At 39.2% G+C, this 25692-nt stretch overlaps 1 protein-coding gene across 1 annotated transcript in view; it reads left to right on the top strand.

The window, feature by feature from the left end:
* The first annotated feature begins 4895 nt into the window (after positions 1 to 4895).
* Positions 4896 to 25692, top strand: part of LOC124160781 (ichor-like) — a 60217-nt gene continuing 39420 nt past the window's right edge. The window contains exon 1 of the mRNA XM_046536817.1: positions 4896 to 4975. The gene's annotated coding sequence lies outside the window, so the exon portion shown is untranslated. The remainder of the gene's footprint in view (positions 4976 to 25692) is intronic.

Raw genomic sequence — 25692 nt, 5'->3', positions numbered from 1 at the left:
TCCGTCCTTCCTACGTTTTTTTCTCCTCCAACTCTCCCCTCTTGATAATACACCGACGCAACCCTTCTCTCGCCACGGCTGCTTGACGGCCGCGGGGACGGCTGTTGAACTCACCGGCTCTCCGAAATCGTAGCTGCGCGTCAGAAAGATCTCTTCGTATAAAAGAGGAAATATATCAAAAGTAAGAGTGGGGAACCGGGCTTGGAGTGTTGCTGTCATGGATGCGGTTACGTCAGGAAGGAAAGGAAATGCAGGAGACATTTAAACATCCTAGGAATTCAGTTTTGATGGGAAACAACCATCCCAGACATGGTGAACTACAAGGTGTACTGAAATCAAAAATTGCATTTCTCTTAAAAAATGTAAAATAAAAATTATGAATACTTACTTTCTCGGGAATAACATCAGTTACTCTTATTTTTTTCAAATTTGTGTTCATGTTATTGTTTCCTAATGTACTTTTCCATTTTGTTATTTGTTCAGTTGATTGTGCAGAATATAAAAGCACTGTTCAGGAAAAATATCTAAAGTGAAGGAAATGCAGGACACATGTAACCATTATAAGAAATCAGTTTTGATGGGAAACCACCATTCCAAAATTAGTGTACCATATGGGTACTGAAATAAAAAATTTGAATATTTGTTAAATATAAAATAAAATGTAATGATTGTTTACATTCTCTGGAATAATATTTGTTACTCTTAATTTCTTTGATATTTTTGTTCATGTTATTATGGTTCCTTATTTACTGTTACATTTTGATTTTTGTTAAGTTGTTTGTTAAGTATACGTAATTTTTTAGAGCTGTATCAAATTCGGCTTAGTGTACAACTCCATTTGCCTTTTTTACATAGGTATATACATTCGCTGCATTTTGAAATGGGAAGACACATACATAGGTATTTCAAAAATGAAAAGTTTTTCTTTGATTATCAATATGCCTGCAAACTGTATAATTATTATTTGTATTCTAATGGATATTTTCTGGACAATTAATATTTTAATATCTACCTATCGAGGAGCCCTAAGAGGGAATACTCACGCTTTACGAAATATACTCGGCCTACGATCTGGGCCGATTAATCGCACGCTTAAAAATGTCAAATTTTGCTATTTTTCCGTTAGCACATAATGTCATGAGGTATATAATTCGACGCCTTATTTTTTATAGAGATATATTTTCAGCATGGAAGCATTTAAATTCGCTGGCGTTTCGTAAAGCTATTAAAAGCGTCCATTATTTTTTGTGGCATAGTTCATACGCATAGACATAACACTTCCTTAGCTGGGCATAGTTCATACGCATAGACATAACACTTCCTTAGCTGGGGCATACCAACCTTAGAATTGTAATACTATGATGATCGAGGGATGGAGAAAAAAAATTAATGGCAAAAATTGATCCGTGCCCCGTGTAACGGCCTTTAAAAATGACGGACGATGATGCTTGAGAAGTCTTTCAGTTGGAGCTTTTACCCGAATGTCGGTGCAGTCATTCTCAGGAGCGGAACTATTCCCTCTTATTCCCCTCCACTAAACTTTTGGAATCGAAACTGAAGTATTAGCAGGGGAGTTTCGATTAATTTAGTTTCGTTCCTGGGAGTAAAGTTTCGTCCCGGGTCTTCTTATCCCTGATATCTTTTAGTCTGAAGGCCGTTTTACACGGAGCACGTACTTGCACAATCTGACTTGTGTACGAATACGCGGTCAAAATTGCGTCGTGAAAATCGATGAATTGCTAGAACGGATGCGAGAATGCGTTGACGTGCGGTGGCAAAATATCTCCTGTTCTAATTTATTTCATGCATTCGCGCAATTCCGCACCATTTTAGAAATTAATGCTTTTCTAACGTGCGCAATTCCGTGCCCCGTGTAAAATTGCCTTTAAAAATGACGGACGATGATGCTTGAGAAGTCTTTCAGTTGTAGCTTTTACCCGAATGTCGGTGCAGTCATTCTCAGGAGAGAAACTATTCCCTCTTATTCCCCTCCAATAAACTTTTGGAATCGAAACTGAAGTATTAGCAGGGGAGTTTCGATTAATTTAGTTTCGTTCTCGGGAGTAAAGTTTCGTCCCGGGTCGAAACTAAACCCCTTGGTGATTTTAATTTCGTGCTGGAACGAAACTAAACCTAGGCCTCGTAACTTCGTTTCCCTTCAGGTCGCAACGAAACATTTTCGTTTTCCATCCCTGGATGGAGGTGGCGGTCGAACGCCGACACCTCCAGAGTAGTTCAGTGGCTGAGTTTCACAAACGTCGTCGGAGGGGGGGAGGTGATGACACACGACGCAGGAATCCGCAAACGACTGTTACACTCACCACAAATCGATTCCTACAACTCTACCGACATGATTCCCACATTCGGTGACCGATGACTTTTTAGCTGAACGAGCTATGCTGATAAAGTCCCCAAACGTAATAACGATTTTATTCGATCACGTCATGACGTATGATGATCTGATAAAGAGATTCTACGACATACAAATTGGAAGAAATGCGAAGGCAAACTTTGCGGAAAATGCATGAAGATCAAGGGATGGAAGATGTGAAGTGCGTTAAAGTGAGAGGATTTGCTGCTAAGAATTAATTAGAATAAAGTGCCTCACCAATCTTGGGATTGTGACCACTAAATTCAAGCTTATACTTCATGGTCTTAAATATAAGATAAAGTCCTTTGCTCGTAAAAATTTAATATCTATTTGTTTTTTAAAATAGTTTGTTGTTTTTATAATAAATCAATTAATAATAAACATATTCTAGAAACTATTTCAAATTGGTAACGTGATCAGTATTTCAGCACCTACGCATGAACGATCTTTGGAATTTATATGCCTATTTTCATACTATAATTTTGTAACTTCTTCGCGGTATATAGTATTTCTTGAAAGTCTTCAGTTTGAAAATTGATATTACGTTTATCCCTTAAAGACCGAGCTGACTTGCCAAATGATTTTTATTACATTTTGCATATACTATTTTTTACATCTAATTAAGAGATATTATGAAATAAAACCCGAACAAAAATTTTTAATGCGTTTTCAAGCATGTTCCCAAATGGGATCACGCCACAAAATTTTGCTATTCCTTGAAAAATAAATATACACTTGACCAAAAGAACTAAGTTCAACAATATAATATATGTATTGATATTTTGAATAAAAATTAGCATTTGTTACTGGAGGGCGAGTGTAGGGGAAAATATCGAATAAACCGCATACTCAGTATAAAGGAAATGAAAATAAAAAATTTTGAAAAGGAATAATTAACGACCAATATATGCGCAAGTCATGCGATTCACTTTAAAAAATACTTCTATATGTACTTTGTTTACATAAAAAAAGCTATAAAAGTAATCTTCATTAACGAATGGATATAGTATCCTCTTATATAAAATTCACTTGGTGTTCATTATTGCACATAAAAAATATTTTTATAGTATTGAGTGCAACTACAATTGTTTTAATGCAACAAATAAGGTTACAAACAGAACCGAAGAAAATTTTATTCTTTTTTCAGGTTTCTTTCGTAATTCTTTATTATGTTTTCGTAATGGGAGGCAACTGAAAATAGAGGTCGTTCGCGCCAAGTCAGTGGCGACTGTATTTTTCCTCTCTCTCTGACGAGTCATTGCGCATCGCTAGATCAAGTTATGAAAAACATTACCTCATCGCATTCGTTTAAAAGCCAAATTAGAACGCGCGGCCTTCGGAAAATACGGTGAGCGTCAGTATTTCACGCCATTAAGGATAGATACTCAATGGCCCATTGAGCAGAAATGTAATATCCTGAGTAAGGAATGGCAGAAGGGAAATCTATTTATGTACTACTATAATCGAAATTATAATAAACGTAAATTTCTGAACTTGAGCTCCCTCTAGGGACGGATTTCACGCCAATTACTAAGGTGGAATTAATTATGGCGGAGATAATAAGATTTTAAAAACGTCATAATTAGCCAACAAATTTTCTATTCATTTATTTATAAATAAATTATTTAATTTATTATTTTTAATGATAATTTGCGAATAATGTTCCATGTTAGTTTCATTCAACTCATTATTGCGAAATAGTGCTTTTTAGGTGCTCAAATTACCATTCACCCAAAACTGTAATACGTTCTTATTATGGCTACGCAGAGATACTTAACGCATGTTTTCGCAAAATTTGCGATGCGTTGTGCTTTGCCATTAATATTTCTTCAATTTTGGTAGTTTCAAGCATAAATAATAGGCAAAATTTTACAATCGCCGGATTTTTCCTACGTGAGGCGTTTGAGGATAAGACGTACTATTGAGTTTTCCTCGGTTGTTATGAGGTCATGATAGGCAATAAGCATGTGATCCATCAAAACTTGAAGCGCAAAAATTTCAAAAGTAATAATTTTGAAATTGAATTTGAGTGTTAACATTGGGAAATGTTTTGAATTGATCTTACATACATGTAGTACTTCCGCGATTATTTTTTTTTCGGTTGACACTTCAAAAAGATAGTCGGGTTTGCTGAAGATTTTAATTTTATAGTTATTCCAGCAGTGTGATACACAGCTATTTCCCTTGCAATCTCCGAATTATCCCATAAAATCTGCTTTCAATTGAATAACTCTATTTTGAAATTTGGCGATTTTCGTCAAGCATTTAATTCACTTATGATGACTCACTCCACTACATTAGTTGGACGCAGAACATTGGAGGCAAAATATATAAATAGTGTGGGCCATTTGGCAATAATGATGTGCACGGCTACAACAGTATGAGAGTTAAGATTATTTCACAATTTTCTCATTTCTTTAATCCAAATACAATAAGTTTCATATTATATTATTCGTCATATTATTATTGCTTACAATTAGCTATTTAAAATGGAATATTTTCATTAACTTTGCTTCTTTTCTTTGACAGTGCCAGAATACCAGTCTTCAAGTCGCAAAGAAAGCGTGAAGAGGGATCAGGAGCAACAGAGTTGAGGAATAAAACGTTAGTATCGTAACTTCATATTTATTTTCATGCACATCCGTTCGTAAGTCTGGTGGCGGGGCAGTAGGCGGAGCGTGCTACTTGAGAAAATGTTAGATGAGTCATACTGTCTGTTGTGATAACTGTACCCTGAGTACAAAATATTAATAGTACATGATTCATAAATACCATGCTATAATTAGATTGAATCAATATGGCAAGCAAAAATTCATTATTTACCTACTTGTGATGTTGGCAATATTATAAAATACAGCTACAGAATCCTTATGATGAAGTAAACGGTAAAATCCGAGTGTAGTAAAAACACCTTGAAATCATCAAACTTGACCATCAGAAAAAAGAGTCTCCTGTCTACGTAAATAACATTAGCCGTCTAATTTCACAAATTCTTGTTGGCTCTTTAAATTTCAGATGTTTTTTTCCACTAAATATTTCTCCTCGTTCATTTTAGATTATCAATTTATTTGCTCGATGTTTCTGAGACAATCGCGGAATTCGATTGCTTTTTATTGACTAAGAATGCTTGGCTGAATTCATTTTTTTGTGTGTAGAATATTTGGATAGAACTGATGGATATCTCGGTCTTAATGGAGTTACATTATTTCCGGGAATCCATGATGATTCCGTTAAGCTTTAAATTTTAAAAGCCGGCGAGGGAAATTGACACCGAATTACCAGGGTACGAATTTAATGTGTGCTTTGTGTAGCTGGCAATCTGTGGGAAGAATTTGATAGACTTGGAGGATGGCGGATTTATCCTTAAGGCCGTTTTACACGGTACACGGGGAAGGCGCAATCAAAATTGCGTCGTATAAAGCGGTGAATCGCTAGAACACATGCGAGAATGCGTGGATGCGAGACGGCAAAATAGCCCGTTCTAATTTCGTTCATGCATTCGCGCAATTCCACGCCATTTTAGAAATTAATGCAGCTCTAACCAGCGCAATTCCATGCCCCGTGTAGAACGGCCTTTATAGATCTAAGGTTCATCCACATCCATGGCTGCTACGTCATGCGGTGATTGTCTCCTGGGTTGGTAATGAGATGAATACCGTGCAAGATTTTTCTCCCTTGATTTATTGGATCCTTCCCAACTACGCCCATTTCGGTGAATACGCCTTTCGCCCACGCCTCCATTCTAACTGTTTTAGATTTTTCTCATCATCCGAAAAGGAAGATGATATGCGACATTCCGTTAAACATGGCTATCCATTGTCTTGACATCACGTATTTGTAGTGAGTAATCGTAATGTAACACGCGTTACACAATTGAAGCGTTGGCATAGGAAAGTTAGTAAGTCAGAAAAACTCGAAATTTCCTTTTTTAATGGAGAAGGTACGTACGTGCATATGTCAATATCATTGACAAGGGAGATGGTCAATTGTTAATATATATCCGTTGCTACAATTGGCGAAGTTTGTTCACTAATTTAAGCTTCATACTGTTCAAACCTAATTATTTCGTCTCCTGTAAATTCACATTTAGTCACCTAATACCTTTCCCATGTCAAAGCTTCTGTTAGAATAAAAATATTTAATGAGAAATTATTAAATTTACCCTCATGTCGCATCAGTGGATAAAATTGTAAACGGCAGGATGTTGCAATAACGCCAAAATCGAGGATTTTTTCCCCTTGCCTTCAGCAATCAATTGGAGTGCTGGCATGAATTTTCTTCACCAGCTAGATTACTTTCAATTTTTTCTCAATATTTGAGTGGGATTGTAAACTTATAATTTAACTCTGAATGTGTAAGAAGCTCGCGAAAGGAAGGGCATTCAAAGCTGTATGAAATTACTAGGGCTTGGGTGGTGTGAATAATGAACCTATTTTAGTGATGCTGAGGGGAAAAAGTGAAAAATACGCTGTTCGTGCTATAATTGAAGAAATGCATCATGTTTTATCTAGTTCAGAATAAGTCAAGTTACGCCAAGTTAAGCTATTGCGAACGAGAATTTAGTATCGTAGCATAATATCGCCGGCCTCGGTAGCGATGGGGTAAAGTCCTCGCCTGCCAACCAGGAAGTCGCGAGTTCGAGTCCCGCATTACGCCTATCCAGGGCATGGTTGTTTGTGTACGTTTAACTGTTAAAATACTAATAACCCCGATTTATAAGGCCGTATAGAGCTGTTTTTGGTGGAAATAAATAGTTTTGTAGTTTGTAGCGAAATGATAAGTCACAATATCCCAACTTGAGGCCGAAGCCTGTGGAAATTGCTCAAAAAAGGTTTAAAAACCCCATTTTTGGGCAAAATATGATGCATTCGCTTCGCATCTTCACGGAGAATAGGGAATGGAGGGGAAGAGAGGAAAGGGATTGTTGTGGAGCTTGCAAGGACGGTGGGCAAAGAAGATGAGCACAGATAGGGGAGGGGATGTTGCTGTGCAGTAGGAAGCGGCTCGTTCTTTTGAAGGCTTCACGCTCTAGTTTCACGTCCTCGTCCAGTTTTTCTTCCCTCACTTTCCCATTACCTCCATACCACGTTTCAATTTAGCCCCGTCCCAAACTGAAGCAGTCCATACAACCCCCCACTGAATTCCCATTGTTTTGTAAATCGGTCTGTAGTTGAATGCAAAAGAAACATGGTATTTTACGTAGCGCAAAACGTGTTGAATCAATATCGTCGTGTGAACAGAAACGTGTGGAAATGTATTTTTAATCTTACTCGAGGAAGGAGCAGTAAGATTTACCTATCCAAAGACAGAAGAACTGGGATTTGCTTCGAACTTTTTGCCATCGCCGATGCCAATCGATGGGCGATTGTTGAGCGTTTGTGCAGTGGAGATATCGTTATCCGTATACACAAGACTGTTAATGTATGCTTGATTAGTTGAAATAAAAAGGAACTCGTAGAGTAAAGTGAGATGAGTAGAGTAGAAAATATTTCAAGAAAATTAATATAAGTTACTCAAAGTTATGTAGAACGAATACACATTTGTCTCCATTTATCCCGTTTTTTTCATGAACACTATTTTACGGTATGTATAAAAATAGACTTAGCAATGTACTCTAGACCAATTCAAAGAGCAATGGGGAGTTTTAAGGGCTGTATATCATCGTAAGGCTGTTTGAATAAATTATGAATGTTTGTATTTATGGATATTTATACCATGTGAAGTGGTAGGGCCAACGATACGGGTACTTTCAATTAAATTTTCTATGGGAAATTTTGATGATCCCAGTGGAAATGGGTTAGGTAATATTTTGGAACTCATACCTTGATTTCTGGGATGAAGTATTTCATTTGAAACCATGCACTATTTTATCTAAGGTACTTACGTCACTAATGATTGCGTAGCATCAAGATGCAGTATCTCCCACAATATTTTTTTCCCACTATGAAGACCCAAGCATTGTAGCACAAATTAAAAGTGGAGGACTCAGATGGGCAGGTCATGTATCAGGTAGAGATTCTTTGTTAGTTCGAATATTTCACATCCCACCATTATTTATAGGCTCAAAAATGCATCTTAATATTTTATTTCCGAATAATAACAACTTTTTTTCAGTCTGCGTTGACATTTCCCGTATTTCTGGCCCACGCAAGGCAACAGGTTGTATAATGATTTTGCAGGCCCATAGTTTGGAGTTACTTAACGAGAATCTTCAACGGCACACAAAGCGTCGATGCCATCGTCACAACTACATCAATAACACCTGCCAACAATTCTGTCTCAAACTCGTTTCGGGGTATTTTATTATATTTTTTTTAATGATATGTATTTGTTTGAATACTAATGCGCGAATGGTCTCGATGTCATCGTTTGTAGACGTGAGTGGTAGCTGAGAGAAGATGTAATCTAATGTGAAAGTTTTAGGGCAAGGTGTTAGAATGGCTGGAGTAATAGACACGGGTTGATGGTCCGGATTCGATCAAGCGTAGAATCCCAAATTAGGTTAGAGCCATCAGATACGATTTCAAGGTCATTTTTTTCTGAGTTTTATGCGCTGCGGCAAAGTGATCGTATTTCATGCGGCGTGGAGTTCTAGATGGAAGACGATGCATCAACGGGAAAGCATTAAGAAAAGGAAACGTATCTTATCAGACCTATATACGGAGCGCAGAAAAGAAGGATAATTCGTATGATTTGAAATCGACATGGTAGCAGAAAGAACCAAATGCTTCTGAGCAGGAGGTAATATTTATGTGCATAAAATTGTGATGGATCAATGGTAGCGATAACGGAAACGAAGATTATTATATTGGGGAGAAAACTCAGTAAGAGTTTGCAACTTAGTACTTTTATTTATCGGTCTTCCCTCTGAGTAATGCCTAATGATGAAATAAAAAAATTCCAACCGAATACTTCTGTTAAATCTATGTCAAAAATGATTTTAAAAATATTGACTGCCTTTTTTTTATGAAGACCTAGATAAATATCTATCAAAAGTCATTCGTGGCTTAAAATATGTAATCCATTTGATTGCATCATTAATTTACATCTGTTTGGGAAGGCCCCCTTCGAATATTAGGCCATTTTGCTTGGGTAATGTAGCTGAGAGTTGAATGAATTAGTTCATTGGTGCATGGAATTTATGTAGAGAGATAATATAAGAGCACTTTGAGGGATACTTTCTCTTCAGTAACGGAACGTCCCGAAAGAGTTCCAAACGGGAATTGACTCAGGATGTACGAATAATAATAAAAAAAACGTGAATATGAAAAGGTACACTGACAGTAGTCCGGAGTGGGGAGTTCCGTCAAACGAATTTACTCCTTTATTATGATAACTTATGACTATATGTTAACTTATGATGATGATACGTTTTTCTGCCTGTCGCTATAGGTGTTCTATCGTTTAGGGTTGGTTCTCATGGAGTACTTCAATAATCACCCCAATCTTTCCCCCGTCTCATATTTAATTCGATTCTTAAATTTGGCAGAGGGTCTACGGTCGTTTAACCAAATTAAAATACAACCAATTTTAGCTTTCCACTCCAGTTTAATTATTTTACTGATCAAGGTTTCGCCAATAAGTGCCATTATCAACGACCAATCACCTAGGATTAATTACTAATGGCACCAGGTGCCGAAATATTGAGCAGTCCAGCAATTAAATTTATAAGAAAGTGATTTCCACGGCAATGGGTATTTGAGTGTTATTATTATTTTGACATAGATTTAAGCAAACTTCACCAAGTAAAGCTAGAGAGCTTTATCCTGCAGAGTGGAGAAAACTTTTGTCACAATATTTTAACCGCGGATAGCTTATGCGAGTTGGAAGCAGAATTACCAATGATTATTAGGTCGAAAACGAACCATTTTTTTAACTACAAAAATTGCTCTGCTACTAAAAATACCACTACTACTATTTTACTCTCCACAACACATATACATACTCTATACAACTACTCCGATTAACCGCGATTTTGACCTAATGCCGGATGCTATGGACAAAGGTAAATGCAAATGCAGGCAAGGCATTGGAAGTCATGAGTGGTTAAGATTAGCCGGCAGCAGGGCAGACTCGCGGCCAATCACAGCGCTCGGCTTAAAGTTTCTGCAGTTAAAAAATGGTGCATTTTCGACCTGCACAAAATAAGAAATTTTGGTTCCTACTGTCGTCAGCTATAGCGTCAGCTATCTACCGATTCGATCGATGGATTTTTCTTCCTCATAGGAAAATCCACTAGAATTGGTAGAAAATTAATTGCGTATGCTTGGTTTCGCTATTTAGTGGGCCCTTTTCGCTTCTATAGCGTTGAGGTGTTTTTCCCCGTCCCCTCCCAGAGGCGTAGGCGGGCTCCTATCGCGGCGGCGCCTCTTTCCTTTTTCCTTCCTCTCCTCCCCCTCCCCGGGTGACCGGGCGTATAAGCCACGGGCTTGGTTCCTGGCCCCGGTGTGTTGTATCCTCGAAGGGCTCCCCTGAGCCCTCATGCATTGTCGTCAGCTATCCTGGATTAAAATTTCGCGCCGCAATATTTCTCCATCCTGTATACATGTCACCCTTTTATTGCTTTGTTGATATCACGAGTTCGCTTAAACGACATTCACGCCGTCCTTCAATGTAGGCCATTATTTAGGTTTTCGACGCAAGAACTAAATCTCTAAGATTCCAGCAGTTCTTAGGCAGCACCTTTAAGTTTCATCGTCATGTGCCAATCACCGAGGGTCATTTAATAATGGCACCAGCTGCTGAAATCTTGTGAGATGCGTAAATCAAATTTTGAAGAAATTAGTTTCTACGAGAAATGGTATTTGATTTGTTTTCAATTAGGCATAGGTGAACGAAAATATCACTAAGTAAACCTAGATAGACTCTCATGCATGCCACCCTTTCATTGCTCTGTTGATATCACGTGTACGAATTTCACCGAGGATCAATTAATAGCGGCACCAGATCCAAAATTAAGGATAGTCAAATAAATTAATTCATCAGAAATTATTTTATATGCCAAAAGTATTTGAGTTGTTTTAAATTTTAGCGTAGATATAAGCAGGTGTCACCAAGTAAGGCCAGATAGACTTACATGTCACCCATTTATTTCTCTGTTAATATCACGAGTATGGATAAACAATCACCGAGCATCTATGAATAATGGCTCCAGGTACCGAAATCTTGGATATTCAAGCAATTAAAGTTGTGGGAAATTAGTTTATATCTCAATGGCTATATAAGTGATTTTTTAATTTTGGCATATATTTAAGCAAATGTCACTGATTATACATGTCACTCCTTTATTGCTCTGTTAATATAACGAGCATGGATGGACATGGATGGACCGAGTATCTATCAATAATGGCTCCAGGTACCGAAATATTGACTAGTCAAGTAATTCAATTTGTGAGAAATTAGTTAATATCTCAATGGCTATTTGAGTGATTTTTAATTTTGGCCCACGTGTGAGCAATGTCACTAAATATATACATGTCACCCCTTTATTACCCTGCTGCTATCAAGAGCACGAATAGAGAGAAATTCACGTTGTACTCCGAAGTAGGTCTCGACGCACGTACCAAATCTTTTAGGTGCCATCTCTTAGAGTGTAGGAGACCATTACACCATCCCCGAAAATACTGCACTGCCGGCCCCTCCCCACCCCCGTGAGCGCCCCGAGTCCGTGTGTGACCCCCTTAACTTCTCTTAACCACTCTCCCGGGAGGAGGAGGAGAAGACACCTTTATAACTCACCGCCGCATAACAGTTGGCAGGCCTGAATCGCGCCGTGAGGGACACTTCCAACTCCCCCACCCCATCCTCCCTCGGCCCTCCGTGGAATGTGTGTCGGAGCCTAGATTCGGCTGAGAGTTAAGATCCGGGAGGGTATTCTCTTCTCCTCCACTCCCCCGGAAGTCCAGAAAACCCACCCCACAACCGACTCACCCCACCTCCTCTCCTCTCCACGATTTTCTCCCCATCCCAAACACACCCACCTCAACATCTGACCAATGAGGCGTCATCCGGGCGATCGGCGCGCCTCGGCGTGGCGGGGAAAGCAAAGCGACGTCGCAGAGGCGTCAAAGTGACTCGCGCCAATCGGCGTGATTGTCCATTCAAGGCAGAGAGGACGTGGACGGGCGACTTGGACGCGGCAGGTGTAGCCGCGCTGGGTGCAAAATTATGAAGGGGGATGGGATTCATATAGGGGACATTATGAATAGCTATATATTTGCCGGCCTCGGTGGCGGCGGGGTAACGTTATTGCCCACCAAACAAGAGGTCGCGAGTTCGATTCCCGCCCGGATAGGTTTCCCCTGTCTAGGACAAGGTTGTTCGTGAACGTTCACACGTTAAATTTGTTGAATACCCCGATGTAAAATGGCCGATTTGAGCTGTATTCGGTGGTTTGGGAATAAAATAAAAATAAATAATAAAACATTTTACAGAAAGAGTGCATATATATAGTGTATGAAATGTATGAAATATATAGTAATAGTTTTTTATTATCGTTAAATACATAGCAACGTTTTTGGCAGTATGAGGAATAATCATAAATGTAAAGAAAAACTTTGTAATATTCCACCCATTTATTTTCAGGCACAGATAGTCCCGACGCAGTGGCATCATCTTCATTTACCTTTCTTGGTTTAAACTAGTTGTACCTGAAAATGAAGGGGTGGAATATTACAAAGTTTTTTCTTTTAACTTACGATAAAATGACTTTCCACGAGAATAAGCCTCAGACGATAAGGATAAGAAGAATAATATTTTCAAAATATGGTGTAAAAAGAGAACGTGTGTATTTATCGTGAGTTGTATACCCTGAGAAGTGTTTACCACCAATCTACAGGCGTTCATGAACTGAATATCTAAGTAACGAAATCATTGCGATTACGATTTAAGGTGGAGGATTATCATGATGCGGCTGAGGACAAGCTCATATTTTTATTCGGTGGATTGGTTTCTATTGGATATGTTAATATACCGGAAATATATGCTGACAAATCCCACATCCAATTTAGAGAGAGGCACATTGGCGAAAAAATTATTTATTATTCCGTAGGAATCTATGTTATATGTTTGGTACTAGTAATAGGCGAATAGCTTTTATAATAAAGTCTACAATATCATGATTATGAAATTATTACGTTCCTAATTAAATTAAATTTTAAATGAAAAAATATCCGCAAAATCAATTGGAAACTATGATCATAGGATCGACATTATCTATAGTAGATAAATTGCCGTGAAAGATCAGATAGGGTAAGCGAAAGAAAAGTTGCGCAGGAGAGATCCCAGCGCTGACTCACCGCAGGTCCGGAGTTTCCCAGAAAGACTCGATTGCGCCATGGATGGACTCCGGTTTTGAGGCTGTAATCGGATTCTAGGGCTACCGAGAATCCATCCGGTTCAACGCACTAGAATATCCCACCCGGACTGTCAATTAAAGATTGGATTCTTTGAATGAAAGCCGACATCTAAGAGATATTTCCGCCATAGAGTGAGGAAAACTGAGCGCTGTTTTGACGGAAATCCTATTATATTAGTTGGCATCCTGAATGATAACGGGGAAATGGTACCCAGGTACAGGAGTTGCTCAATAGAAATAGGTGGCATTTCGTATTGTAATAACCGCGGTTATATGTTGAGCATTGTTATCCTGTATTTTTATCAACAGTAAGTATTGGATATTCCAAACTTCCTCTTACATTCGTGCGAAAGATCCATACAGAGAAAAAAATCATCCGCCTTGACCGGGATTCGAACCCGGATCCCCCGATTTCCGGTCGAGTGCTTTAGTTAAGCTACCGAGGCGTCATTCTTGCCAGTGGATATATTTGGACACTACGGGACAAGGTATTGCTGGACTGCTGAGCATATGATGCCACAAGCAGTCCAATCGTGCGCACATTGCCAGAGCCGGAGAGCAGGCCCGGACATAGAACACATAGAGGTGTTCGCTCTTGACTAGTTAAAGTATACTTTAACTCCTCTTACATTCCTCCCATTACAAAAACCAAATATTTCCCTAAGATGACAGATGAGGTATTCGCTAAAGCGAAGTTGGAAATTATTTAATAACGAATTTCAGGCTTCATAACTGCAATATTATTCCAAATTTTGACCATTCAATATTATTTGCATCTTTTTTTCAGCATCAAAAAAGCCCTGAAAACGGTAAAATAGTATTCGTGTATTTATATTTTAGCATAAAATTATCATACCATTCAGAATCCATGATTTACCGAGAGAAATCTTGAGTCCCCATTCTGGAGATCCCGAGTCGCAATAAAAAAACCTAAAATTTAAAAACACATAGGAATCATAAGTATCTAACAAATTTACATAAAAATTAATGGCTTTTATAAGTCATTATAAATTCTGGAATGCAAGAGAAAATGGATAAAATATGAGTAATATTGGTATATTGCTTAGATTTATTGATAAGATGGAAAATGTCTTCAAAGTAACGCTCACTTAATCATGGCGATAAAATCGTTGCCTCGGTGAAGTTTACCGAATAAATGACTCATGTTTCTACCAAGGGTCTTCGACTTGTGACAAAGATATGCCGCTTGGATTTTTTAACGAGAAATTTTCTCTATTTCCTTCACCCTTTCTCTGCCACCTACCACACATCTCGCGATAAATTCGCCACCCTTCACAAGACATGCCCATCTGACCGAATCGAGCGTTGAAATCTCCAGCCGTAGATAATCGCGCAAGTTTTAAAAAATGATTGAGAAATATTTTCACAGGTGTTGAACGAGCTAGGCGTTATCTGAAGCACTCGCAATGATTCATGTTCTGGGAACCTAATAGTAATACTTACAACAAAGCAGTAAATTTAAGTATTTTATATTAAACTTGAAAGCAAGTGGTGTAGAGTGATATGTTATTCATTTAAAAACTCAAGGCACGAGGTCTGATGGTTGACTGGAAACTTTTAACAGTCATATATTTTACTAATCGAACGTAAAAAGTTGTAATTATGAGTATATTTAACTTAAAAGTCACAGACATAAAACGTCGGAGCAAGAGCTATTTTATTCATAAGGCCCATTCCAAATTTAACATTGGTTTAAATAATTCTATTAATTCGGGGGTGCAGTGATAACAGTTGACCATTTCACAGCGAGAAAGTTATGTTGTACTTAGAAAAAATCACTGCGGAAATAACTATATGTTTTGTCCCCAATGTTCTATATTTTAGCAAAACAAGTTTTATTGGATAATAAAAGATAATTATTAGTAGTTTTTATAAATGTCCTAACAATGAATTGAAGTGAAGGAAAACAGAGCATTTAGTTGATTTCCTATCCTCAAATTGATTGGGGTGTAAAAAAATCATAATGTTTAGTAATACCTTTCTCCAGTTTATTATCATGAATACTCATGGTGTAGGAAATAAAAATTCACTTTTTGCATACATTGCACACCTATAGTTTATTCCCGATCACTGTGTCGATAGTAATATCTCATTGTAAAAGTATGACGTAGTATTATCGAAAGCCTGAAGTGAAAGAATATAAAAATGAATTTTTATTTCTGATTTCTTGGCCCCACAAAGTGAAGTCACCGCGTTAAACCAGTAGGGTTTTCAGATCCGACATATTTGTACTTATTGTTTGATGAAATCTTCCATATCGCTCTCGATTGAAGTTTATGGGGAAATATTATGCACGTAAACTGTTACTGGAGTTGAACTATAAATAATAACAATAATAATAATAAAGAAAAAGAAGAGAAAGTACAAAAATATCAACATTTGACCGGTGAAACAACAAATATCTGGAAGTTGAAAGCAGCCAGCATTCACCCACTAATTATCTCTGAGGAGGGAGTCTTATCTAAACGATTCAAAAATGAAGTTTAAGACCTGGGAATCCAAAAAAAAACTTTATTATCCTTGGGCAAAAAGCTGTTTTGCTTGCCAGATTTTGGCAAGATTCCTGGGCCGGGCATGATCGGACAGTGTAGGATAGGGTGAATTCTCTTCATTAGTATCCGAGTCTAATCCTAATTTTCCCTTAGGATAGGTGAATATTTCCAGCTGGTTTTAACCAGCTGAGAAAGTGCATAAACTCGAATAATGATAATAATAATATACTTAGTGCTCCTTTTACAACATGAGTATTTTAAAATATCATTGATACAAAACCTATTTTTGAGCTTTAGGTGGCACCAGAGGCTATCGCCTGTTGGCGAGATCACTATCAGAAAACAATCGTAATGCTGTGTACGTGATAGTAATCGTAATACTGCTGGTCTGGGATGCGGCGGTGTAAATTCCTTGCCTGCCACAAAGAGGCCGTCGGTTGGAGTCGCGCCTGGGTTGATTGCCCCTATCCAGCGTATGGATGTTCACGAACTTATGATTGTCAAGTTAAAAACCCCAATGTAAACGGCCAATAGTGCTGTTTCCGGTGGTACAGGGAAAAAATAAAATAAACGTCGAATTAATAACAAAAATGTCTTCCAGATGGACATTTCATGCAGACGTAATATCCAATAAAGATACACTGAAGAGAAAAAAATGGAAATGAAATCAAATTTATCATCATCTTTGGTCAACAATCCTAAGATTGGTTTGACGCAGCCCTCCATTCAATTCTCCAATTTATAATAATATAAGCTAATATTTTCAGGTCATTTTCTTCTGAAATAAAATTTTAAAAATTAAAAAAAGGCACATGGATTGAAAATACAGACTTACACACGACAGACGCTCAAGGAAGCGAACTTGGGGGGAGAGGTAGGGTATGTGATTGTGTGCAAAGAGGAGAGAAAAAAAAGAGAGGAAGAGATGGAGTTGAGGAAAAAAACGAATGAAGGTGGAAACGGGAGGAGGTGGAGGAGAGAGTGAGAAGGGAGGGGGGAGGAGGAGGAGGAGTAGTCGCCGCGTTTACTTTCGCAAAGATCGAGAGTTGCCTACTGCTGCCTCCATGTTCTGAATCGGCATTTCCGCGAAATGGTGACAGCAGGAGGGAAATAAGGGAGGATGGTAGGGGAGGGTGGTAGTGCCGCAGGAAAGAAGAGGAGCTAACGGGTAATTGAAGAGGAAAAGGAGAGGGGGGGAGAGGGGGAGTCTGGAGGAGGTGGCGGAGGGGGTTTCCAAGAAGAACGAAAGCGAAGAAGGTAGCTCGCACAAACGTGTGTCTATGTGAATGGGGAGCTCCCATACCAAAGAAAAATTAACCAGCAGCGGTTTTCCAACGGGCAATATACGATGAAATACCTCTGTGGGGTACACTCAAAAAGCAACGACTACGGATGTTATGACCCGTGAAATATTCAACCAAACCATTCTATATCTAACTATAATCATTCCAATTCTCATATAATCGTCTAGATTCCCACGAACTCATTCATCTTTAATCAGCAATCCGAGTATTGTTCTGATGCTGCTCTCTCTCAGCTTTCCTGTCATCCAATATTTTCGTATTTGCGCAATCTTTTACCTTTTCCGTACTTTACAATGTGTTCCATGCAGCACATCCTGAAAGCGGGTTATTGACTATGAATAAGGATAAAGAAAATATAACAGCGAAACCACTGCTGGTTAATTTTTTTATGGTATGGGGGCTCCTCCTGAGCTCTCCCCATTTCCAGGCACACGTCTGTGCTATTGTATATCTTATCGTATTTGAGAGCCCTAGAAGCCAAGAGTTCCAAGTGCATTTTTTTATAATTTCGGAGGTAAATACAGATGATGGTTTGTGGGGTACTCAATAGTGCTAATGAAAAGGGATACAAGTGACGCAATGAATCAGTATATGAGAATCAATCAGTGATTCAGTTAAATCCTTTTGCCTCAACAATAGCCCTACATCTGCATGATACCATGCTAGCCAATTCTAGGGTGTTTGGCTGTGGGGAGATCAGTCACCACCGTGCAGCATGCAAGAGGATTCCCACATGCAAACCCACGGTGGCAAAAATGTTATGCATAATAACAAAGTATACTTCCAAATTCATGCAGAGGCAAAACTAACCATCTACTTATGTGGGCGATCTGTCAATGAAGTTAGAATTGTGTACCTCACCAGCCATTATCTGCACTTATCTGCAAAGTTACAAAAATTGTACTTACATCTCTAGGCTTCTATGATACTCATTTAATGGATTGGTATACTTGGTCATTTTTGGTAACTACCGCGTCGGTTGCTGTGGAGAAGACAGTTTTGTTGGCAGTAGTACCAGATTGTTCAGGTCGAAGAAGACCTCTCCGCACACCACAGATATCTTCATTCTCTCGGTGATTGGTATTTGGTCCCTGAGCATACATATGGAGCATTTTTCTCTATTAAAGCAGAGGCGTGGACGTTTGCATAAGTATTTTCTCTAATGTCTCTTACCAGTTGTTCAATGTATCGCACACGAGGCCCTCCCTTAACTAGTTCGTAAAATCCACTTGCCTTTCGACGTTTGCCATCATTAGACCGTTAAGATGAGATTATGAAAATGTAATACGATATTCATCCAATGTCATCTTGATACTAAAATAATCATTCAAATATCCATCCCCAAAACGGGCTGTTTCTGTATCTACGCTTAAATATTAATATTTTTTCTTACTTTTTGATTACACGGCGATATCAAACTGAGTTTTTTATACCACTACCCTTTACGATTAAATGGAAGGATATGGCTTTCCCGTGCAATATAAAGTATTCCAACAGTTGATGCTAGTCGTAAACCAGAAATTAAACGCTATATTAGCATGTAAAGGTTATTTAATTCTCCTACTCCAACACAGGTTAAAAACTCGTGTTTTCCACTGAAAACTAACTATATAATTCCAACATTCTGATGAATATGTTTCGTTGTCAAAAGCTGCAATAACTCTACATTGCTACAAGGCTATATAATTCCAGTAAATATTTTTCTCCGTCTTACTTTTTAATGGGGGTTATGATTTTGAGCCTTCATTGGACTACGTTTAATTTAGTTTTCCACTGAAAGGTTTCCACTTTAATACGCAGTAATTACATAACTTTAATGATTTCTACAACAATTTCAAATCTTGACGCTAAACTGGATTAATATTTGCCGATAAGTTACAACAATTGACGAGGAGGAATGCATAAAGAAAACGGGCAAGTACTACAAGAATAAATGGTTGAAGGTATTGCTGTAAATCTAAACAAAAACACCCACATCTTATTGTTAAAAGGAACCTAAAAAGCCAGGGTAACCCTGATCCTATTCTCACAGCACACATCACAATATTTTCAGTCCAACGAGGTTTCACTTAGCGTGACACATTTCTCACGCTTCATATTCCATACCGTTTCTCTGCTAGAATCGTCTCTGACGACGTTGATAAACAGATAATGCACGGGCTACGCTACGACCTTGTTCGTACCAATGTTTGTCGAGGATATCAAAAATAGCCACGGAAAAATGTCACGGCTTCTAATGGATACCTTTTTCCACGGAATTTAAATATAAATACAGCGCGGGAATAGTAGGTTAATTTTGGAGAAGTTCGCGAAACATGTAGCAAGAGAGAACTTGAAAGAGTGAAAATGGGTGGTAGCCTTTTGAAGATAATAATGAAATCTGCATGTGTTCAGCGCCTATGTAGGGAAAAGTGACGTACATACCTGGATTAGCTTCGGTTTTATACATGGAAAACAAAATGGAGAGACTTTAAAAACGGTGCGAAGTAGCTTATGGGTAGCAGGATAGAAATATTATATGCAATAACTATTTTCGGTATGTCTAAAATTTGGCATCATAGTTTCATCGATTAATGTTAAAAAGCTCTTAATATTTCACCGTCATCACCTTGGGATACTATCCTTACTTTATCACCAGTAGTGCATCTAGATTATTTTGTGATTGTAAAAGCGATACTCTATCAATTGAATTGTTCTCAGGAAATACTTTGCAGTAAAACTTGTATCTATTCTTTATCGATACTTAAGCCTAACCTGTATTTTTGGTAAATATTGATCATAACGGAAAAGGTAGGATTTTCCATTCGCAAGAAAAACAATTCGCAATAATTTCAAGTTTTATTTATACGGATGTAAAAGAAAATCCCCTATTCATTCGTATTATTTTCAGAACCACGGATTAGTTTTTAAGAGGACGACCATTAGCTGGTATGGTCATCCTCTTTAAAACCGTTCTAAGGTTCCGAAAGTAATACCAATGGAGTGTGGCCATTCAGCATCCCTTTCATCTTCAGTACCTCTTTTAGTAACTTTATATTCTCCTAGTCTTCTTCCAAGCTTTCTTTTCTGAGCCATCATTTTTAATGTAATGGCTCTTCGCCTGCGTTTTCTTTGGTTAATCATAGCTTCTCAGTTTTCCAGCGCACATATTTTTCACTCTCCGGTTGTATACGCAGATAAAGACCAACTAGATAACGAATGATCGGTCAGAAAAGAAAGCTTTGAAACTTACAAGGAGAGCATTAGATGATTAAAAGAGGCATTGAGGAACAAAGGGATGCTGAAGTGATAGGCATAGAGAGGACGCCCTCTTACATGGCAACCTATGATTACCTTCAATGGGGATAAGGTATCAATACATGTATTTGTCTAATATCTAAAAGCAATGGGTGGAAAAATTCAACTACAGCCTTCATGAACATAAAGTCATGGATTGTAATTAAGGAAAACGTAACTCAAATGGCAGATTTCTTTGATTGATTCTCTAAAGGCTCGTTGTCTCATAACAATTACTGGCTACTTTTTGGGTGGATTTAACGAATCATCTAGTGAGCATACCTCGAGTAACCGGCGGCAAAAACCGATAAATAACTGCCTCTCAGCGTAAACAACGAAAGCTGCTACCAAAGGAAATAAATGGCCCCAGTAGATAGCGAAACGAGAAAAATCATAGGTCAAGGCCACATGCGTGACAAGTTGTTTTCCGAGGAGCGGTGACTTAATGGTAAAGTTACGCACATTAGATGTGTAAGACGGAGTAAATGAAAACGTTTTTCAGCGGCCAAAATTACCCAAAAGATTGAGTAGCTGGTTGTACTGCCGCAATTAAGTAAAATTGAATAAAATTTCTTCGTTGAAGTTCTCTAGGGGCATTATAGCTGTTGTATCTAATACAGAAAATATATTGTCAGTATTTGACGAAATGATAGGGATCCCTGTCCCTTATTCCATCATCCCCTGCGACCATCGCGTTTTCTCTTTCTGAGCACGGAAGAAAAACTTATGTATTCGCTCTGTTTAAGTAAGCAGTATTTTTACAGCTTAATAAATAATTTAATTACTGAACAAATATTGCAGGTGAGAACTAAATCTTGACACAAATAACAGCGTGACTTCGATGGTAAGTGATGGCTCATCAGAGCAAATGACTCACGTTTTAAATACCGTTTTCCGTCTTTTATTCATAACACAATATCAATTTGAAGCTTACCGCATGAACTCGGAATGTTCAGGATATTTTTACAGACATTTGACAGAATTTATCACTACCTCAAATATATACATACATATATTTTTATACTTTTCATCCGTGAAAATATCAATTATAAAAATATAAGATACAGACAAATGGCAACAATGATGGGTGATAATTTTTACATGGCAACGTAAGTTCGGGGATTGGGTTGGTGTGGTGGCTAGAGTGTTGGCTTCCCACCCCGTGGGCTCGAGTTCAAATCCCCGCGGTAGCAGAGAATTTTCAGATACTGCCCGATCCCCGCTTGAATGTTATGAGGACATTTTAAGCGCAACACTCCGTCCGTCAGATGGGACGTAAATCCGTGGTCCCCTTTCGTTCGGAGCAGGCTAATGCCAACGCCGGGTTTCTCTCCGCCCTTCCTTACCTACTCTTGGCGCAAATGACCTAAGCTGTCGGTCGCCTCCTCCAAATACCATACCACATGTAAGTTTCAAACAATTTATACGTCACAATAAGACCAGTGGAGCGATATTTATACGTCCTCTTGATCTAAAATTTTCCATTCTACTCAAAGACGAGGTTTAAATGATCCCTGGACATACGCGAGAAAAAAATGATGGTGTGACTAAGACTTTAGAATCTTGAAAGGCACGAGAGAGAAAGGTAAGGGGAGTATGTAGTAGGAGTGCTGAGCAAAAAATATCCAGGTGTTCACGCTAAATGCCACTAGAGCACAACTTTCTCCGCCAATGTCCACCGACCGATTCCACCAAAAGCATACGCAGTGGAATGCTTTCGCCGAATCATCATCTTCCACGCCACTCCCATGACAAAAATATCGCCTTGCCTTCCGATTTCCGCCTCGTTTTCCTCCAAATGCAACGTGAAGACGAAAATCGTTTTTCGTTCATCCAATCACGACTTCCTCTATTCCGCAAGGCATCGCCAAACTTTAAATGAAACTCAAACGATTCGAGTATTTAAAGAAATGTACATCACGCATTGTCATGAGCAGTGGCGCAGCGAGGGGGGGTTTTGGGGGATAAATCGCACCCCAGAGTTCGTAGAGTTTTTAAATTTTAATCCATATTACATAATTGGATTAAAATGACATATAGAATAGTGTAATGATTACTAAAATATCCCTCAGAAAGCCTTAAAACTCATCAATTTGAACCATTTATCTCAAAAATTTTCTCGGGGAGGACAGGAACTCCCGCTTGACCTGGTGGGTACTGCATATCCCTCAGTATTAGTTACGCATAAAACCCCTAAGCCTTAATTCTTAGCTGCGACCCTAGTCTTGAGTAAGAATAATATTTCGAGAATGCTCGCTGATGTCATTCGCACCATAGGTAATGGGTAAAGAAAGTAGGGTAGACATAAACTAAGTAGTAGCAGACAGTAGGCCTTCAATGCCTTACTCTTAACAAAAGGCGCCAAGCGAACCACGGCTTATCGTCCGATTCGACGGACAAATACCCTTCATATGCACTCATGCAGGCATAAGGCAGTCTGACAAATCTATGCCACGTTGGCATTTGAACAGGAAACCCACAAATTGATAAGCAAACAGTCTAGCCAACGCACCAATCCTATCTTTCGCGTAGTTACCAATACCTTGTAATGATAGAGTTGAAATTATTCGAAAATGTAGTCAAAGATAACTATGATGAATGATCACTGGCTCTCCTGGCATATAGAATCGTGGAAGATTATTCAGGATTTCCACCAGGTCAGTTCGTGGCCGTGGTGGAGAAATCCCGAGTAGCCTTATACGAAGGGAACTATGCTAGGCTATATAAGAAAGATGCGATGATATGACGGTGTCAGGCTAAATGAAATGAGAATCATTTTATGTAGGTGGAAGTTGATGGATCTCAAAGCACTACATTTTAGACGGTTAACTACAGTAAATGCAAATTAACTTGAGCATTTCGAAGGGTTTTCCCACTTGATCTTCCGACAAAATGGTTTTTCGACAATGTATTATGTAATAGAACACAAAAGGGAAAGAACGGCAAATTTTTCGCGTGATTAAAAAGAAAGCGAAGTGCCAGCAGAAATTGAACCCCAAGGAAACTGGCTTGGTTAATCTCAATGAAGCCTGGACAAACGACAACCTCTAATCAGCGGGGGGATCGGATTGGTGTGATGGCTAGAGTGTTGCCTTCCCACCCTGTGGGCTCGGGTTCAAATCCCGGCGGTGGCAGAGAATTTTCCGAGACTGCCCGATCCCCTCAATGCTTGAATGTTGTGTGGAGGACATTTCGAGAACAACACTCCGTCCGTCGGATGGGACGTTTAGCCGTAGTCCCCTTGGCGCCTTTCGTTAAGAGCAGGCTAATGCCGACGCCGGGTTTCTCTCCACTTTTCCTTACCTACCCTTCCCTCATGGCGAAAATGAACTTAGCTGTCGATCGCCCCCTCTATGTACCATACCACCTATTCAGCGGCCACCACTGTAAGGTGCCACTTTTCCATGGAACCGCAAATATTGTGAGAACGGAGATTCCGCGGTGTCCCATAAAGTTCTTCATTTCCGGTTACTACCGCGTCGGTCACTGTGGCGAAGACAACAGTTTCGACCTGAAGACACCGGCAGTAGTGTCAGTGAAACTGTTGACTTTGCCACAGCAACCGACCCGGTAGTAACCGAAAATGAAGAACTAAACCGCAAGTATTTTTTTTATTATCTTCACCACCCCGAAAGCAGTGCACTTATGGCCTTTGTAATGTGTTATTGTAACGAACATTAATTTAGGACGATAACGAACACCCATACTCTGTATAGAGGCAACCTACCCAGACGGGACTCGAACCCGGGACCTTTGGCGGATGAGGACTCCACTCCACCGCCATCGAGGCCTATGTTTTTTGAAAGAGAAGCATTACGTAGGTATGACAACATGAGCTGATACGATATTAGAGTGGAGAGCTGCGTCGAGCCTAACATAGTACGGTTGACCAATCATGATGATTTTAATAATCCTCACTTTAGTATGCACGCGATTGCATATACAACTGTAGAGATGGCCCGTCGAAGAAAAGAGAACTGCAGGTACTCCATAAGCTGAGGAAGGAGATTGGAGATTGCTAAATGAAATTGAGACAAGACTTAGCACCATCAATCCCTGAGTATTTAATTATTTATTTATCTCCACTGTCACGAAAACAGCGCATTTACGAGATGCAATCTAAAAAATCACAGCGCAGGGCGATCTTAAACGCCCATGCTTTAGATTGGGGCAACCAAGCCAGGTGTGACTCAAACCCACGACCTTCATTATCATTAACTACACTGCCTCAATTGATTTTCCCGCTAAGTGTGCACTGCGGAGCGTCAGCCAGTAAACTCGCCAAATGGCTTCAGCATTGACATGTCTCGACCATAATGCCGATAAAACAGAATTTTTTAAATGCACTTTGACTAGAGTGCAAAACAGAGTGAAACGTTGCATCCATTCCCATTCAAAACAAAAGAAGAGACATGCGGACTTCCGGAAGTGTTAATGCATGACAACGCCCGTCATCTGAGCGCTGGTGCAAATTTCAGTTTGGCAGGCGAGGACTTTATCGCATCGCCACCGAATTATTTAAGCGGTGTGCATTTCGCCTTTCTTCAACTACGTATCCTCCTACAACTACCAAGCTTTTTAGCCCATCCTGTACGTAGTCCCCTTGCTTGCACCTCTTGAATTGGAGATGCGATTAATGGTTTCCCAAAGGCGGCGGTGGTCGTGGACTCGTACTCCGAGGGCGGATCTCGCTGTGAGGATCAAACGAGGCCCCAAGGGACAAGTGTCACCCACCGGCGGATGGAACTGGGACGCCCGCCCGTGTCCGACGCGTTTGGTGACTCGCACAAATATTTCGGCGGCGCCCACCGCGAAACACGCGTGCTTCGATAATCAACTAACTATTCTCGAGGGCCAAGCGCGACCCAATTT

The sequence above is a fragment of the Ischnura elegans genome, chromosome 6 (assembly GCF_921293095.1).
Source record: "Ischnura elegans chromosome 6, ioIscEleg1.1, whole genome shotgun sequence".
Lineage (NCBI taxonomy): Eukaryota > Metazoa > Arthropoda > Insecta > Odonata > Coenagrionidae > Ischnura > Ischnura elegans.
The sequence above is the reverse complement of the archived record's forward strand: the minus strand, read 5'-3'. Positions and strand labels throughout refer to the sequence as shown.